The sequence below is a fragment of the Microcebus murinus genome, unplaced genomic scaffold, assembly GCF_040939455.1.
Source record: "Microcebus murinus isolate Inina unplaced genomic scaffold, M.murinus_Inina_mat1.0 scaf029_hap2_Mmur4.0, whole genome shotgun sequence".
NCBI lineage: Eukaryota > Metazoa > Chordata > Mammalia > Primates > Cheirogaleidae > Microcebus > Microcebus murinus.
Genome location: NW_027438975.1, coordinates 235,456 through 253,272, shown reverse-complemented (window position 1 = coordinate 253,272; position 17,817 = coordinate 235,456). Strand labels below are relative to the sequence as shown.

Below are 17,817 nucleotides of genomic sequence, written 5' to 3'. Positions count from 1 at the left end.
GAGTTCGCCGGCCGGGTCCCGCGGGCTCCGAGGGACGGGGGGTGACAGGCGGGGCGGGCAGGGAGCGGCGGGCCGGGGTTGGGGGCTGTCTCTGTACACACACACACTCACACTCACACTCACTCACTCACTCACACTCACACAAGATGCGCCTCCACGGCTGGACCCGCCAAGGTGGAGACCTTCAAGCCCCCCTCCTCTCCTCGCCTGGCCTCCTTCACCTCCCCGCCCCCCACCCCCAGCGCGCCGGGGCCGCAGACTGCGCACGGGCGGGAGGGGCGGGGCGCTCGCCCTTTGACCCCAGCCAGGGGCGGCCCTCCCCCACAACCCCTTTCAGCTGCGCCCCCCACCCTGTGGCCCGGCGGCCGCCTATTCCCCCGGGCCAGGGCTGGGGCACAGCGCACGGGGGAGGGGAGCCAGTGTATGGGGCGTCTCTCTCTCTCGGGATGTGTCCCATGGGTGGGGTGGTGTGGTTTGTGGGGCGCTGAAGAAATCAGTCCCCTCCATCTCCTCCCTCTGGAAAACACCCAAGCCCTTGGAGAACTGCCCGCACCGCTACCGTGGGGGCCGGGACCCTCCTCTGTGTCCTCCTGTGGCCCAGTCCAAGGGGCCTGGGCCTGGCCGGGGCTGCACTGGACCCCAACCACCCTGGCGTGTGGACTCGCTAAAAATCGGCCATTAGATATTGGATTCCAGCGTCATTGAGGTCATTTCACTAATGAGTGCACCGCAAAGAGTTTCCTAATCCATCTGTGAGGGTGGCAACCGAAAGAGAATTTTAGAGCTGACAGAATAGGCGAGGAAAGGCATAGGAGATTTCCACACCCAGTAAGGAAGCCTTTCCCGAAGTGGAAGAAAGAAAGGAGCAAACAGAGACACCGGTAGCCCGCCCGGATCAGAGTCTGCCCCTGAGAGAAAGTACCCTGACCAGGTTCACCCGTGGGTGGGTCGCGAGCTAGCGGCACTCAGAAGAGCGAGGCCCGCAGTCTGTGCAGAAGACACCTGCACTCGGGTGTGTGTGGCGGCACAATTCACAAGCAGCTCCAGATGTTAAGCCAAGGAGAAGCCAGGGAGTTCCCAACGCCCCAGGTGTCCTCAGCCCACGACTGGCTGCTGTGGGAATGCGAAGCCCGGCTCCTTGTCTCAGAGCGGGGCAACCAGGAGGTGTGATGTCCACCCCGGGGTTCCCAGGAGGATCAGACTGAAGCTGGGACTTGGCCTGAAAGTGTCCCCTCGCATGGCCACCCCCTTCCCCTTCCTGCTCCTCTACTCCTGGTGCCCCTCCATCCAGGGGCCAGACCTTAAAGAGTCACCCGCAAGAGAATCCTGGTCCCAAAGGAGCCTTCTGGGGGACCCCTGCTGAGAGAGGTTGTGGGCATGGCCCGCTGGGGCTCTGCCCGACCCAGGGCTGAGAGATGCAACCTCCCAGCTCTGGGTCCCTGCAGGAAGTGTTGGCAAGCACAGGGCCAGTCCTCCAAAGGCCCAGGTGCAGGGAGCCCAGGCCAAGCAGCCTGTGGAAGAAGCCACATGCTGTGCCACCCCGGGGAACACCACTGCAGGCCACGGCCCTTCCCACCTCCTCCTCCTCCTCCTCCTCCTCCTCCTCCCACCCCGCCCCCGCCCCCGCCCCCACATGGCACAGGGCCCAGAGACACCTCAGACACTTGCTACCCAAAGTGCAAAGGGCATCAGTTGCTCCTCCAAACCCCCCCCCCCAGCCCAGCAGACCACGTTGTCCAGCCAGCCCCCGGGCCTCCCTGGGGTGCCCAGCACAAAAGTGCAGACACCCACCGGACCCTCAATCTCAGTTTTCGGATGTTTTTGCCACTCTAAGGACCCGCAGGCCAGCTGGGCCTTCTGGCAGGACAGAGAGCCCCGGAATCCGACGTGGAGAGCTGGGTATACGTCCCCATGAGGAGGCGGTCCCCACCTCCGCGGCTATCCCCTTGCGGGGAGCGGCAGCCGCGGGGCCTCAGAGAAGACACCAGGCTGGGCCCCCACGGCACAGCGGGAGCACGTCCCCCGCAGGCCACTTAGCGACGGCGGCCAGCCGGCGGACGGTTGGGTTGCACGAGACGCTGCGGCCGCCCTGCTACCGGGTTCCTGGGAGGGCGTCCTGGAACCAGCGTCCACACCAAGCCCTTGGAAGGCCCAGGCGACGGAGGAGCCCCGTCAGGCAGGGGCCGAGGACGGTGACGGCCCGGGCGGGGACGAGCGTGTCAGGCAGGGGCAGAGGACGGTGACAGGTGATAGGCCGGGCGGGAAGGAGTCAGTCAGGCAGGGGCCGTGGAGGAGACGGGCTGGGTAAGGGTTAGGGTTAGTGTCAGGGCACAAGTCACAATCGCAAAGACCTGGAAGCCACCCGAGTGCCCATCGACCCACGAGTGGGTAAATAAAATGTGGCGCGTGGACACCACGGAGTGCTATTCGGCTATGAGGAGCAGCGGTGAGGGGGCACCTCTCGTGGTTCTCCTGGCCAGAGCTGGAACCCGTTCCAGTAAGCCAAGTATCCCAAGAATGGACACACGAGCACCACGTGCTCGCGCTCACCAGCAAATGGGTACGAACCGATGGACACCTAAGTGGACACAGAGGAATCACCTTCTTCGGGTGGGTGTCGGGCGGGTGGGGGGAGGGGATGGGCATACACATCCATTAGGAATGGGGTGGGTACGCACCGACTGGGGGATGGGCGCACTTGAAGCTCTGACCCGAGGGGGGAGGCTGGGAGAGGGCAACGCACCCGACCTTAACATTGGTGCCCCCACAATATGCTGGAACAACATGAGAGGTAAATGAATAAGAACACGGGGGGGGGGAGGGGGGCACGGGCAACACATGTCACCTTAATACTTGGACTCCCATCATCTGCTTGAAAAGAGAGAGAAAAGAAAATGCAATAATAGAGATAAGAGACACTTTTTAAAAATAATGAATCCGGCCGGGCGCTGTGGCTCACGCCTGTAATCCTAGCTCTTGGGAGGCCGAGGCGGGCGGATTGCTCAAGGTCAGGAGTTCAAAACCAGCCTGAGCAAGAGCGAGACCCCGTCTCTACTATAAATAGAAAGAAATTAATTGGCCAACTGATATATATATAAAAAATTAGCGGGGCATGGTGGCGCATGCCTGCAGTCCCAGCTACCCTGGAGGCTGAGGCAGAAGGATCACTCGAGCCCAGGAGTTTGAAGTTGCTGTGAGCTAGGCTGACGCCACGGCACTCACTCTAGCCTGGGCAACAAACCGAGACTCTGTCTCAAAAAAAAAAAAAAAAAATGAATCCGAAGAGAAAAGTAAAAGGAGGCCTGTGGAGCAGGTCTGGGTGTGACTCCGGATCCCCGAACATCAGGTGCCACCACCAAAGATTCCTACGTGTAGCCCATAGAACCCCAAAAGCAACGGGAGGAGTTCTGGTCACATACTCCCTCAAAATGACATCCTGGCCTTCTTCTGGAACTCCCTCCCCTCTCAGACTCTCAAGGTTTCCTCCAGCGTGTCGGCTCCCACAGAGCAGACCTTTGGTCTGAGACCTGACTGTCCAGAAGCCACGCATGCTGCCGCGTGGCGGCGGTGTCACGGCTCGGGACAAGAGGAGGCCCAACGGCGCGGGCTGGGGCGCCAGGCACCGCGGCGGGCGCTGAGGGTGGGGGTCACCCCCACCCCGGGCCGCCCCCGCACTCCCAGAAACGCGACGGAACCAGAGGCAAAAAAAAAAAAGAAGAAGCCTACGGCACCCAGTATTCCCGGGCGGTCTCCCATCCAAGTTCTAACCAGGCCCGACCCTGCTTAGCTTCCGAGACCAGACGGGATCGGGCGCGTTCGGGGTGGTGTGGCCGTGGACGGCGGAGGGCGCCCCTGCCCCGCTCAAGAAGCCGAGCCTCTCTGCGCTTCCCCGCCGCCTCCTCCCGCCCCAGGCCCCGCGCCGGGTCGGGCCTGTTGAGTTCGCCGGCCGGGTCCCGCGGGCTCCGAGGGACGGGGGGTGACAGGCGGGGCGGGCAGGGAGCGGCGGGCCGGGGTTGGGGGCTGTCTCTGTACACACACACACTCACACTCACACTCACTCACTCACTCACACTCACACAAGATGCGCCTCCACGGCTGGACCCGCCCAGGTGGAGACCTTCAAGCCCCCCTCCTCTCCTCGCCTGGCCTCCTTCACCTCCCCGCCCCCCACCCCCAGCGCGCCGGGGCCGCAGACTGCGCACGGGCGGGAGGGGCGGGGCGCTCGCCCTTTGACCCCAGCCAGGGGCGGCCCTCCCCCACAACCCCTTTCAGCTGCGCCCCCCACCCTGTGGCCCGGCGGCCGCCTATTCCCCCGGGCCAGGGCTGGGGCACAGCGCACGGGGGAGGGGAGCCAGTGTATGGGGCGTCTCTCTCTCTCGGGATGTGTCCCATGGGTGGGGTTGGGTGGGGTGGCGTGGTTTGTGAGGCGCTGAAGAAATCAGTCCCCTCCATCTCCTCCCTCTGGAAAACACCCAAGCCCTTGGAGAACTGCCCGCACCGCTACCGTGGGGGCCGGGACCCTCCTCTGTGTCCTCCTGTGGCCCAGTCCAAGGGGCCTGGGCCTGGCCGGGGCTGCACTGGACCCCAACCACCCTGGCGTGTGGACTCGCTAAAAATCGGCCATTAGATATTGGATTCCAGCGTCATTGAGGTCATTTCACTAATGAGTGCACCGCAAAGAGTTTCCTAATCCATCTGTGAGGGTGGCAACCGAAAGAGAATTTTAGAGCTGACAGAATAGGCGAGGAAAGGCATAGGAGATTTCCACACCCAGTAAGGAAGCCTTTCCCGAAGTGGAAGAAAGAAAGGAGCAAACAGAGACACCGGTAGCCCGCCCGGATCAGAGTCTGCCCCTGAGAGAAAGTACCCTGACCAGGTTCACCCGTGGGTGGGTCGCGAGCTAGCGGCATTCAGAAGAGCGAGGCCCGCAGTCTGTGCAGAAGACACCTGCACTCGGGTGTGTGTGGCGGCACAATTCACAAGCAGCTCCAGATGTTAAACCAAGGAGAAGCCAGGGAGTTCCCAACGCCCCAGGTGTCCTCAGCCCACGACTGGCTGCTGTGGGAATGCGAAGCCCGGCTCCTTGTCTCAGAGCGGGGCAACCAGGAGGTGTGATGTCCACCCCGGGGTTCCCAGGAGGATCAGACTGAAGCTGGGACTTGGCCTGAAAGTGTCCCCTCGCATGGCCACCCCCTTCCCCTTCCTGCACCTCTACTCCTGGTGCCCCTCCATCCAGGGGCCAGACCTTAAAGAGTCACCCGCAAGAGAATCCTGGTCCCAAAGGAGCCTTCTGGGGGACCCCTGCTGAGAGAGGTTGTGGGCATGGCCCGCTGGGGCTCTGCCCGACCCAGGGCTGAGAGATGCAACCTCCCAGCTCTGGGTCCCTGCAGGAAGTGTTGGCAAGCACAGGGCCAGTCCTCCAAAGGCCCAGGTGCAGGGAGCCCAGGCCAAGCATCCCGTGGAAGAAGCCACATGCTGTGCCACCCCGGGGAACACCACTGCAGGCCACGGCCCTTCCCACCTCCTCCTCCTCCTCCTCCTCCTCCTCCTCCTCCCACCCCGCCCCCGCCCCCACATGGCACAGGGCCCAGAGACACCTCAGACACTTGCTACCCAAAGTGCAAAGGGCATCAGTTGCTCCTCCAAACCCCCCCCCAGCCCAGCAGACCACGTTGTCCAGCCAGCCCCCGGGCCTCCCTGGGGTGCCCAGCACAAAAGTGCAGACACCCACCGGACCCTCAATCTCAGTTTTCGGATGTTTTTGCCACTCTAAGGACCCGCAGGCCAGCTGGGCCTTCTGGCAGGACAGAGAGCCCCGGAATCCGACGTGGAGAGCTGGGTATACGTCCCCATGAGGAGGCGGTCCCCACCTCCGCGGCTATCCCCTTGCGGGGAGCGGCAGCCGCGGGGCCTCAGAGAAGACACCAGGCTGGGCCCCCACGGCACAGCGGGAGCACGTCCCCCGCAGGCCACTTAGCGACGGCGGCCAGCCGGCGGACGGTTGGGTTGCACGAGACGCTGCGGCCGCCCTGCTACCGGGTTCCTGGGAGGGCGTCCTGGAACCAGCGTCCACACCAAGCCCTTGGAAGGCCCAGGCGACGGAGGAGCCCCGTCAGGCAGGGGCCGAGGACGGTGACGGCCCGGGCGGGGACGAGCGTGTCAGGCAGGGGCAGAGGACGGTGACAGGTGATAGGCCGGGCGGGAAGGAGTCAGTCAGGCAGGGGCCGTGGAGGAGACGGGCTGGGTAAGGGTTAGGGTTAGTGTCAGGGCACAAGTCACAATCGCAAAGACCTGGAAGCCACCCGAGTGCCCATCGACCCACGAGTGGGTAAATAAAATGTGGCGCGTGGACACCACGGAGTGCTATTCGGCTATGAGGAGCAGCGGTGAGGGGGCACCTCTCGTGGTTCTCCTGGCCAGAGCTGGAACCCGTTCCAGTAAGCCAAGTATCCCAAGAATGGACACACGAGCACCACGTGCTCACGCTCACCAGCAAATGGGTACGAACCGATGGACACCTAAGTGGACACAGAGGAATCACCTTCTTCGGGTGGGTGTCGGGCGGGTGGGGGGAGGGGATGGGCATACACATCCATTAGGAATGGGGTGGGTACGCACCGACTGGGGGATGGGCGCACTTGAAGCTCTGACCCGAGGGGGGAGGCTGGGAGAGGGCAACGCACCCGACCTTAACATTGGTGCCCCCACAATATGCTGGAACAACATGAGAGGTAAATGAATAAGAACACGGGGGGGGGGAGGGGGGCACGGGCAACACATGTCACCTTAATACTTGGACTCCCATCATCTGCTTGAAAAGAGAGAGAAAAGAAAATGCAATAATAGAGATAAGAGACACTTTTTAAAAATAATGAATCCGGCCGGGCGCTGTGGCTCACGCCTGTAATCCTAGCTCTTGGGAGGCCGAGGCGGGCGGATTGCTCAAGGTCAGGAGTTCAAAACCAGCCTGAGCAAGAGCGAGACCCCGTCTCTACTATAAATAGAAAGAAATTAATTGGCCAACTGATATATATATAAAAAATTAGCGGGGCATGGTGGCGCATGCCTGCAGTCCCAGCTACCCTGGAGGCTGAGGCAGAAGGATCACTCGAGCCCAGGAGTTTGAAGTTGCTGTGAGCTAGGCTGACGCCACGGCACTCACTCTAGCCTGGGCAACAAACCGAGACTCTGTCTCAAAAAAAAAAAAAAAAATGAATCCGAAGAGAAAAGTAAAAGGAGGCCTGTGGAGCAGGTCTGGGTGTGACTCCGGATCCCCGAACATCAGGTGCCACCACCAAAGATTCCTACGTGTAGCCCATAGAACCCCAAAAGCAACGGGAGGAGTTCTGGTCACATACTCCCTCAAAATGACATCCTGGCCTTCTTCTGGAACTCCCTCCCCTCTCAGACTCTCAAGGTTTCCTCCAGCGTGTCGGCTCCCACAGAGCAGACCTTTGGTCTGAGACCTGACTGTCCAGAAGCCACGCATGCTGCCGCGTGGCGGCGGTGTCACGGCTCGGGACAAGAGGAGGCCCAACGGTGCGGGCTGGGGCGCCAGGCACCGCGGCGGGCGCTGAGGGTGGGGGTCACCCCCACCCCGGGCCGCCCCCGCACTCCCAGAAACGCGACAGAACCAGAGGCAAAAAAAAAAAAAGAAGAAGCCTACGGCACCCGGTATACACCGGGCGGTCTCCCATCCAAGTTCTAACCAGGCCCGACCCTGCTTAGCTTCCGAGACCAGACGGGATCGGGCGCGTTCGGGGTGGTGTGGCCGTGGACGGCGGAGGGCGCCCCTGCCCCGCTCAAGAAGCCGAGCCTCTCTGCGCTTCCCCGCCGCCTCCTCCCGCCCCAGGCCCCGCGCCGGGTCGGGCCTGTTGAGTTCGCCGGCCGGGTCCCGCGGGCTCCGAGGGACGGGGGGTGACAGGCGGGGCGGGCAGGGAGCGGCGGGCCGGGGTTGGGGGCTGTCTCTGTACACACACACACTCACACTCACACTCACTCACTCACTCACACTCACACAAGATGCGCCTCCACGGCTGGACCCGCCCAGGTGGAGACCTTCAAGCCCCCCTCCTCTCCTCGCCTGGCCTCCTTCACCTCCCCGCCCCCCACCCCCAGCGCGCCGGGGCCGCAGACTGCGCACGGGCGGGAGGGGCGGGGCGCTCGCCCTTTGACCCCAGCCAGGGGCGGCCCTCCCCCACAACCCCTTTCAGCTGCGCCCCCCACCCTGTGGCCCGGCGGCCGCCTATTCCCCCGGGCCAGGGCTGGGGCACAGCGCACGGGGGAGGGGAGCCAGTGTATGGGGCGTCTCTCTCTCTCTCGGGATGTGTCCCATGGGTGGGGTGGGGTGGGGTGGCGTGGTTTGTGGGGCGCTGAAGAAATCAGTCCCCTCCATCTCCTCCCTCTGGAAAACACCCAAGCCCTTGGAGAACTGCCCGCACCGCTACCGTGGGGGCCGGGACCCTCCTCTGTGTCCTCCTGTGGCCCAGTCCAAGGGGCCTGGGCCTGGCCGGGGCTGCACTGGACCCCAACCACCCTGGCGTGTGGACTCGCTAAAAATCGACCATTAGATATTGGATTCCAGCGTCATTGAGGTCATTTCACTAATGAGTGCACCGCAAAGAGTTTCCTAATCCATCTGTGAGGGTGGCAACCGAAAGAGAATTTTAGAGCTGACAGAATAGGCGAGGAAAGGCATAAGAGATTTCCACACCCAGTAAGGAAGCCTTTCCCGAAGTGGAAGAAAGAAAGGAGCAAACAGAGACACCGGTAGCCCGCCCGGATCAGAGTCTGCCCCTGAGAGAAAGTACCCTGACCAGGTTCACCCGTGGGTGGGTCGCGAGCTAGCGGCACTCAGAAGAGCGAGGCCCGCAGTCTGTGCAGAAGACACCTGCACTCGGGTGTGTGTGGCGGCACAATTCACAAGCAGCTCCAGATGTTAAGCCAAGGAGAAGCCAGGGAGTTCCCAACGCCCCAGGTGTCCTCAGCCCACGACTGGCTGCTGTGGGAATGCGAAGCCCGGCTCCTTGTCTCAGAGCGGGGCAACCAGGAGGTGTGATGTCCACCCCGGGGTTCCCAGGAGGATCAGACTGAAGCTGGGACTTGGCCTGAAAGTGTCCCCTCGCATGGCCACCCCCTTCCCCTTCCTGCTCCTCTACTCCTGGTGCCCCTCCATCCAGGGGCCAGACCTTAAAGAGTCACCCGCAAGAGAATCCTGGTCCCAAAGGAGCCTTCTGGGGGACCCCTGCTGAGAGAGGTTGTGGGCATGGCCCGCTGGGGCTCTGCCCGACCCAGGGCTGAGAGATGCAACCTCCCAGCTCTGGGTCCCTGCAGGAAGTGTTGGCAAGCACAGGGCCAGTCCTCCAAAGGCCCAGGTGCAGGGAGCCCAGGCCAAGCAGCCTGTGGAAGAAGCCACATGCTGTGCCACCCCGGGGAACACCACTGCAGGCCACGGCCCTTCCCACCTCCTCCTCCTCCTCCTCCTCCTCCTCCTCCCACCCCGCCCCCGCCCCCGCCCCCACATGGCACAGGGCCCAGAGACACCTCAGACACTTGCTACCCAAAGTGCAAAGGGCATCAGTTGCTCCTCCAAACCCCCCCCCCCAGCCCAGCAGACCACGTTGTCCAGCCAGCCCCCGGGCCTCCCTGGGGTGCCCAGCACAAAAGTGCAGACACCCACCGGACCCTCAATCTCAGTTTTCGGATGTTTTTGCCACTCTAAGGACCCGCAGGCCAGCTGGGCCTTCTGGCAGGACAGAGAGCCCCGGAATCCGACGTGGAGAGCTGGGTATACGTCCCCATGAGGAGGCGGTCCCCACCTCCGCGGCTATCCCCTTGCGGGGAGCGGCAGCCGCGGGGCCTCAGAGAAGACACCAGGCTGGGCCCCCACGGCACAGCGGGAGCACGTCCCCCGCAGGCCACTTAGCGACGGCGGCCAGCCGGCGGACGGTTGGGTTGCACGAGACGCTGCGGCCGCCCTGCTACCGGGTTCCTGGGAGGGCGTCCTGGAACCAGCGTCCACACCAAGCCCTTGGAAGGCCCAGGCGACGGAGGAGCCCCGTCAGGCAGGGGCCGAGGACGGTGACGGCCCGGGCGGGGACGAGCGTGTCAGGCAGGGGCAGAGGACGGTGACAGGTGATAGGCCGGGCGGGAAGGAGTCAGTCAGGCAGGGGCCGTGGAGGAGACGGGCTGGGTAAGGGTTAGGGTTAGTGTCAGGGCACAAGTCACAATCGCAAAGACCTGGAAGCCACCCGAGTGCCCATCGACCCACGAGTGGGTAAATAAAATGTGGCGCGTGGACACCACGGAGTGCTATTCGGCTATGAGGAGCAGCGGTGAGGGGGCACCTCTCGTGGTTCTCCTGGCCAGAGCTGGAACCCGTTCCAGTAAGCCAAGTATCCCAAGAATGGACACACGAGCACCACGTGCTCGCGCTCACCAGCAAATGGGTACGAACCGATGGACACCTAAGTGGACACAGAGGAATCACCTTCTTCGGGTGGGTGTCGGGCGGGTGGGGGGAGGGGATGGGCATACACATCCATTAGGAATGGGGTGGGTACGCACCGACTGGGGGATGGGCGCACTTGAAGCTCTGACCCGAGGGGGGAGGCTGGGAGAGGGCAACGCACCCGACCTTAACATTGGTGCCCCCACAATATGCTGGAACAACATGAGAGGTAAATGAATAAGAACACGGGGGGGGGGAGGGGGGCACGGGCAACACATGTCACCTTAATACTTGGACTCCCATCATCTGCTTGAAAAGAGAGAGAAAAGAAAATGCAATAATAGAGATAAGAGACACTTTTTAAAAATAATGAATCCGGCCGGGCGCTGTGGCTCACGCCTGTAATCCTAGCTCTTGGGAGGCCGAGGCGGGCGGATTGCTCAAGGTCAGGAGTTCAAAACCAGCCTGAGCAAGAGCGAGACCCCGTCTCTACTATAAATAGAAAGAAATTAATTGGCCAACTGATATATATATAAAAAATTAGCGGGGCATGGTGGCGCATGCCTGCAGTCCCAGCTACCCTGGAGGCTGAGGCAGAAGGATCACTCGAGCCCAGGAGTTTGAAGTTGCTGTGAGCTAGGCTGACGCCACGGCACTCACTCTAGCCTGGGCAACAAACCGAGACTCTGTCTCAAAAAAAAAAAAAAAAAAAATGAATCCGAAGAGAAAAGTAAAAGGAGGCCTGTGGAGCAGGTCTGGGTGTGACTCCGGATCCCCGAACATCAGGTGCCACCACCAAAGATTCCTACGTGTAGCCCATAGAACCCCAAAAGCAACGGGAGGAGTTCTGGTCACATACTCCCTCAAAATGACATCCTGGCCTTCTTCTGGAACTCCCTCCCCTCTCAGACTCTCAAGGTTTCCTCCAGCGTGTCGGCTCCCACAGAGCAGACCTTTGGTCTGAGACCTGACTGTCCAGAAGCCACGCATGCTGCCGCGTGGCGGCGGTGTCACGGCTCGGGACAAGAGGAGGCCCAACGGCGCGGGCTGGGGCGCCAGGCACCGCGGCGGGCGCTGAGGGTGGGGGTCACCCCCACCCCGGGCCGCCCCCGCACTCCCAGAAACGCGACAGAACCAGAGGCAAAAAAAGAAAAGAAGAAGCCTACGGCACCCGGTATACACCGGGCGGTCTCCCATCCAAGTTCTAACCAGGCCCGACCCTGCTTAGCTTCCGAGACCAGACGGGATCGGGCGCGTTCGGGGTGGTGTGGCCGTGGACGGCGGAGGGCGCCCCTGCCCCGCTCAAGAAGCCGAGCCTCTCTGCGCTTCCCCGCCGCCTCCTCCCGCCCCAGGCCCCGCGCCGGGTCGGGCCTGTTGAGTTCGCCGGCCGGGTCCCGCGGGCTCCGAGGGACGGGGGGTGACAGGCGGGGCGGGCAGGGAGCGGCGGGCCGGGGTTGGGGGCTGTCTCTGTACACACACACACTCACACTCACACTCACTCACTCACTCACACTCACACAAGATGCGCCTCCACGGCTGGACCCGCCAAGGTGGAGACCTTCAAGCCCCCCTCCTCTCCTCGCCTGGCCTCCTTCACCTCCCCGCCCCCCACCCCCAGCGCGCCGGGGCCGCAGACTGCGCACGGGCGGGAGGGGCGGGGCGCTCGCCCTTTGACCCCAGCCAGGGGCGGCCCTCCCCCACAACCCCTTTCAGCTGCGCCCCCCACCCTGTGGCCCGGCGGCCGCCTATTCCCCCGGGCCAGGGCTGGGGCACAGCGCACGGGGGAGGGGAGCCAGTGTATGGGGCGTCTCTCTCTCTCGGGATGTGTCCCATGGGTGGGGTGGTGTGGTTTGTGGGGCGCTGAAGAAATCAGTCCCCTCCATCTCCTCCCTCTGGAAAACACCCAAGCCCTTGGAGAACTGCCCGCACCGCTACCGTGGGGGCCGGGACCCTCCTCTGTGTCCTCCTGTGGCCCAGTCCAAGGGGCCTGGGCCTGGCCGGGGCTGCACTGGACCCCAACCACCCTGGCGTGTGGACTCGCTAAAAATCGGCCATTAGATATTGGATTCCAGCGTCATTGAGGTCATTTCACTAATGAGTGCACCGCAAAGAGTTTCCTAATCCATCTGTGAGGGTGGCAACCGAAAGAGAATTTTAGAGCTGACAGAATAGGCGAGGAAAGGCATAGGAGATTTCCACACCCAGTAAGGAAGCCTTTCCCGAAGTGGAAGAAAGAAAGGAGCAAACAGAGACACCGGTAGCCCGCCCGGATCAGAGTCTGCCCCTGAGAGAAAGTACCCTGACCAGGTTCACCCGTGGGTGGGTCGCGAGCTAGCGGCACTCAGAAGAGCGAGGCCCGCAGTCTGTGCAGAAGACACCTGCACTCGGGTGTGTGTGGCGGCACAATTCACAAGCAGCTCCAGATGTTAAGCCAAGGAGAAGCCAGGGAGTTCCCAACGCCCCAGGTGTCCTCAGCCCACGACTGGCTGCTGTGGGAATGCGAAGCCCGGCTCCTTGTCTCAGAGCGGGGCAACCAGGAGGTGTGATGTCCACCCCGGGGTTCCCAGGAGGATCAGACTGAAGCTGGGACTTGGCCTGAAAGTGTCCCCTCGCATGGCCACCCCCTTCCCCTTCCTGCTCCTCTACTCCTGGTGCCCCTCCATCCAGGGGCCAGACCTTAAAGAGTCACCCGCAAGAGAATCCTGGTCCCAAAGGAGCCTTCTGGGGGACCCCTGCTGAGAGAGGTTGTGGGCATGGCCCGCTGGGGCTCTGCCCGACCCAGGGCTGAGAGATGCAACCTCCCAGCTCTGGGTCCCTGCAGGAAGTGTTGGCAAGCACAGGGCCAGTCCTCCAAAGGCCCAGGTGCAGGGAGCCCAGGCCAAGCAGCCTGTGGAAGAAGCCACATGCTGTGCCACCCCGGGGAACACCACTGCAGGCCACGGCCCTTCCCACCTCCTCCTCCTCCTCCTCCTCCTCCTCCTCCCACCCCGCCCCCGCCCCCGCCCCCACATGGCACAGGGCCCAGAGACACCTCAGACACTTGCTACCCAAAGTGCAAAGGGCATCAGTTGCTCCTCCAAACCCCCCCCCCCAGCCCAGCAGACCACGTTGTCCAGCCAGCCCCCGGGCCTCCCTGGGGTGCCCAGCACAAAAGTGCAGACACCCACCGGACCCTCAATCTCAGTTTTCGGATGTTTTTGCCACTCTAAGGACCCGCAGGCCAGCTGGGCCTTCTGGCAGGACAGAGAGCCCCGGAATCCGACGTGGAGAGCTGGGTATACGTCCCCATGAGGAGGCGGTCCCCACCTCCGCGGCTATCCCCTTGCGGGGAGCGGCAGCCGCGGGGCCTCAGAGAAGACACCAGGCTGGGCCCCCACGGCACAGCGGGAGCACGTCCCCCGCAGGCCACTTAGCGACGGCGGCCAGCCGGCGGACGGTTGGGTTGCACGAGACGCTGCGGCCGCCCTGCTACCGGGTTCCTGGGAGGGCGTCCTGGAACCAGCGTCCACACCAAGCCCTTGGAAGGCCCAGGCGACGGAGGAGCCCCGTCAGGCAGGGGCCGAGGACGGTGACGGCCCGGGCGGGGACGAGCGTGTCAGGCAGGGGCAGAGGACGGTGACAGGTGATAGGCCGGGCGGGAAGGAGTCAGTCAGGCAGGGGCCGTGGAGGAGACGGGCTGGGTAAGGGTTAGGGTTAGTGTCAGGGCACAAGTCACAATCGCAAAGACCTGGAAGCCACCCGAGTGCCCATCGACCCACGAGTGGGTAAATAAAATGTGGCGCGTGGACACCACGGAGTGCTATTCGGCTATGAGGAGCAGCGGTGAGGGGGCACCTCTCGTGGTTCTCCTGGCCAGAGCTGGAACCCGTTCCAGTAAGCCAAGTATCCCAAGAATGGACACACGAGCACCACGTGCTCGCGCTCACCAGCAAATGGGTACGAACCGATGGACACCTAAGTGGACACAGAGGAATCACCTTCTTCGGGTGGGTGTCGGGCGGGTGGGGGGAGGGGATGGGCATACACATCCATTAGGAATGGGGTGGGTACGCACCGACTGGGGGATGGGCGCACTTGAAGCTCTGACCCGAGGGGGGAGGCTGGGAGAGGGCAACGCACCCGACCTTAACATTGGTGCCCCCACAATATGCTGGAACAACATGAGAGGTAAATGAATAAGAACACGGGGGGGGGGAGGGGGGCACGGGCAACACATGTCACCTTAATACTTGGACTCCCATCATCTGCTTGAAAAGAGAGAGAAAAGAAAATGCAATAATAGAGATAAGAGACACTTTTTAAAAATAATGAATCCGGCCGGGCGCTGTGGCTCACGCCTGTAATCCTAGCTCTTGGGAGGCCGAGGCGGGCGGATTGCTCAAGGTCAGGAGTTCAAAACCAGCCTGAGCAAGAGCGAGACCCCGTCTCTACTATAAATAGAAAGAAATTAATTGGCCAACTGATATATATATAAAAAATTAGCGGGGCATGGTGGCGCATGCCTGCAGTCCCAGCTACCCTGGAGGCTGAGGCAGAAGGATCACTCGAGCCCAGGAGTTTGAAGTTGCTGTGAGCTAGGCTGACGCCACGGCACTCACTCTAGCCTGGGCAACAAACCGAGACTCTGTCTCAAAAAAAAAAAAAAAAAAATGAATCCGAAGAGAAAAGTAAAAGGAGGCCTGTGGAGCAGGTCTGGGTGTGACTCCGGATCCCCGAACATCAGGTGCCACCACCAAAGATTCCTACGTGTAGCCCATAGAACCCCAAAAGCAACGGGAGGAGTTCTGGTCACATACTCCCTCAAAATGACATCCTGGCCTTCTTCTGGAACTCCCTCCCCTCTCAGACTCTCAAGGTTTCCTCCAGCGTGTCGGCTCCCACAGAGCAGACCTTTGGTCTGAGACCTGACTGTCCAGAAGCCACGCATGCTGCCGCGTGGCGGCGGTGTCACGGCTCGGGACAAGAGGAGGCCCAACGGCGCGGGCTGGGGCGCCAGGCACCGCGGCGGGCGCTGAGGGTGGGGGTCACCCCCACCCCGGGCCGCCCCCGCACTCCCAGAAACGCGACAGAACCAGAGGCAAAAAAAGAAAAGAAGAAGCCTACGGCACCCGGTATACACCGGGCGGTCTCCCATCCAAGTTCTAACCAGGCCCGACCCTGCTTAGCTTCCGAGACCAGACGGGATCGGGCGCGTTCGGGGTGGTGTGGCCGTGGACGGCGGAGGGCGCCCCTGCCCCGCTCAAGAAGCCGAGCCTCTCTGCGCTTCCCCGCCGCCTCCTCCCGCCCCAGGCCCCGCGCCGGGTCGGGCCTGTTGAGTTCGCCGGCCGGGTCCCGCGGGCTCCGAGGGACGGGGGGTGACAGGCGGGGCGGGCAGGGAGCGGCGGGCCGGGGTTGGGGGCTGTCTCTGTACACACACACACTCACACTCACACTCACTCACTCACTCACACTCACACAAGATGCGCCTCCACGGCTGGACCCGCCAAGGTGGAGACCTTCAAGCCCCCCTCCTCTCCTCGCCTGGCCTCCTTCACCTCCCCGCCCCCCACCCCCAGCGCGCCGGGGCCGCAGACTGCGCACGGGCGGGAGGGGCGGGGCGCTCGCCCTTTGACCCCAGCCAGGGGCGGCCCTCCCCCACAACCCCTTTCAGCTGCGCCCCCCACCCTGTGGCCCGGCGGCCGCCTATTCCCCCGGGCCAGGGCTGGGGCACAGCGCACGGGGGAGGGGAGCCAGTGTATGGGGCGTCTCTCTCTCTCGGGATGTGTCCCATGGGTGGGGTGGTGTGGTTTGTGGGGCGCTGAAGAAATCAGTCCCCTCCATCTCCTCCCTCTGGAAAACACCCAAGCCCTTGGAGAACTGCCCGCACCGCTACCGTGGGGGCCGGGACCCTCCTCTGTGTCCTCCTGTGGCCCAGTCCAAGGGGCCTGGGCCTGGCCGGGGCTGCACTGGACCCCAACCACCCTGGCGTGTGGACTCGCTAAAAATCGGCCATTAGATATTGGATTCCAGCGTCATTGAGGTCATTTCACTAATGAGTGCACCGCAAAGAGTTTCCTAATCCATCTGTGAGGGTGGCAACCGAAAGAGAATTTTAGAGCTGACAGAATAGGCGAGGAAAGGCATAGGAGATTTCCACACCCAGTAAGGAAGCCTTTCCCGAAGTGGAAGAAAGAAAGGAGCAAACAGAGACACCGGTAGCCCGCCCGGATCAGAGTCTGCCCCTGAGAGAAAGTACCCTGACCAGGTTCACCCGTGGGTGGGTCGCGAGCTAGCGGCACTCAGAAGAGCGAGGCCCGCAGTCTGTGCAGAAGACACCTGCACTCGGGTGTGTGTGGCGGCACAATTCACAAGCAGCTCCAGATGTTAAGCCAAGGAGAAGCCAGGGAGTTCCCAACGCCCCAGGTGTCCTCAGCCCACGACTGGCTGCTGTGGGAATGCGAAGCCCGGCTCCTTGTCTCAGAGCGGGGCAACCAGGAGGTGTGATGTCCACCCCGGGGTTCCCAGGAGGATCAGACTGAAGCTGGGACTTGGCCTGAAAGTGTCCCCTCGCATGGCCACCCCCTTCCCCTTCCTGCTCCTCTACTCCTGGTGCCCCTCCATCCAGGGGCCAGACCTTAAAGAGTCACCCGCAAGAGAATCCTGGTCCCAAAGGAGCCTTCTGGGGGACCCCTGCTGAGAGAGGTTGTGGGCATGGCCCGCTGGGGCTCTGCCCGACCCAGGGCTGAGAGATGCAACCTCCCAGCTCTGGGTCCCTGCAGGAAGTGTTGGCAAGCACAGGGCCAGTCCTCCAAAGGCCCAGGTGCAGGGAGCCCAGGCCAAGCAGCCTGTGGAAGAAGCCACATGCTGTGCCACCCCGGGGAACACCACTGCAGGCCACGGCCCTTCCCACCTCCTCCTCCTCCTCCTCCTCCTCCTCCTCCCACCCCGCCCCCGCCCCCGCCCCCACATGGCACAGGGCCCAGAGACACCTCAGACACTTGCTACCCAAAGTGCAAAGGGCATCAGTTGCTCCTCCAAACCCCCCCCCCCAGCCCAGCAGACCACGTTGTCCAGCCAGCCCCCGGGCCTCCCTGGGGTGCCCAGCACAAAAGTGCAGACACCCACCGGACCCTCAATCTCAGTTTTCGGATGTTTTTGCCACTCTAAGGACCCGCAGGCCAGCTGGGCCTTCTGGCAGGACAGAGAGCCCCGGAATCCGACGTGGAGAGCTGGGTATACGTCCCCATGAGGAGGCGGTCCCCACCTCCGCGGCTATCCCCTTGCGGGGAGCGGCAGCCGCGGGGCCTCAGAGAAGACACCAGGCTGGGCCCCCACGGCACAGCGGGAGCACGTCCCCCGCAGGCCACTTAGCGACGGCGGCCAGCCGG

At 62.9% G+C, this 17,817-nt stretch overlaps 4 pseudogenes; all 4 read right to left on the bottom strand.

Annotated features, from left to right (window-relative positions):
• Positions 1-3,719: 3,719 nt before the first annotated feature.
• Positions 3,720-3,838, bottom strand: LOC142868339 (uncharacterized; annotated as a pseudogene).
• A 3,821-nt stretch (positions 3,839-7,659) lies between these two features.
• LOC142868303 (uncharacterized) lies at positions 7,660-7,779 on the bottom strand (annotated as a pseudogene).
• A 3,830-nt stretch (positions 7,780-11,609) lies between these two features.
• LOC142868302 (uncharacterized) lies at positions 11,610-11,729 on the bottom strand (annotated as a pseudogene).
• A 3,817-nt stretch (positions 11,730-15,546) lies between these two features.
• LOC142868301 (uncharacterized) lies at positions 15,547-15,666 on the bottom strand (annotated as a pseudogene).
• Positions 15,667-17,817: the final 2,151 nt, after the last annotated feature.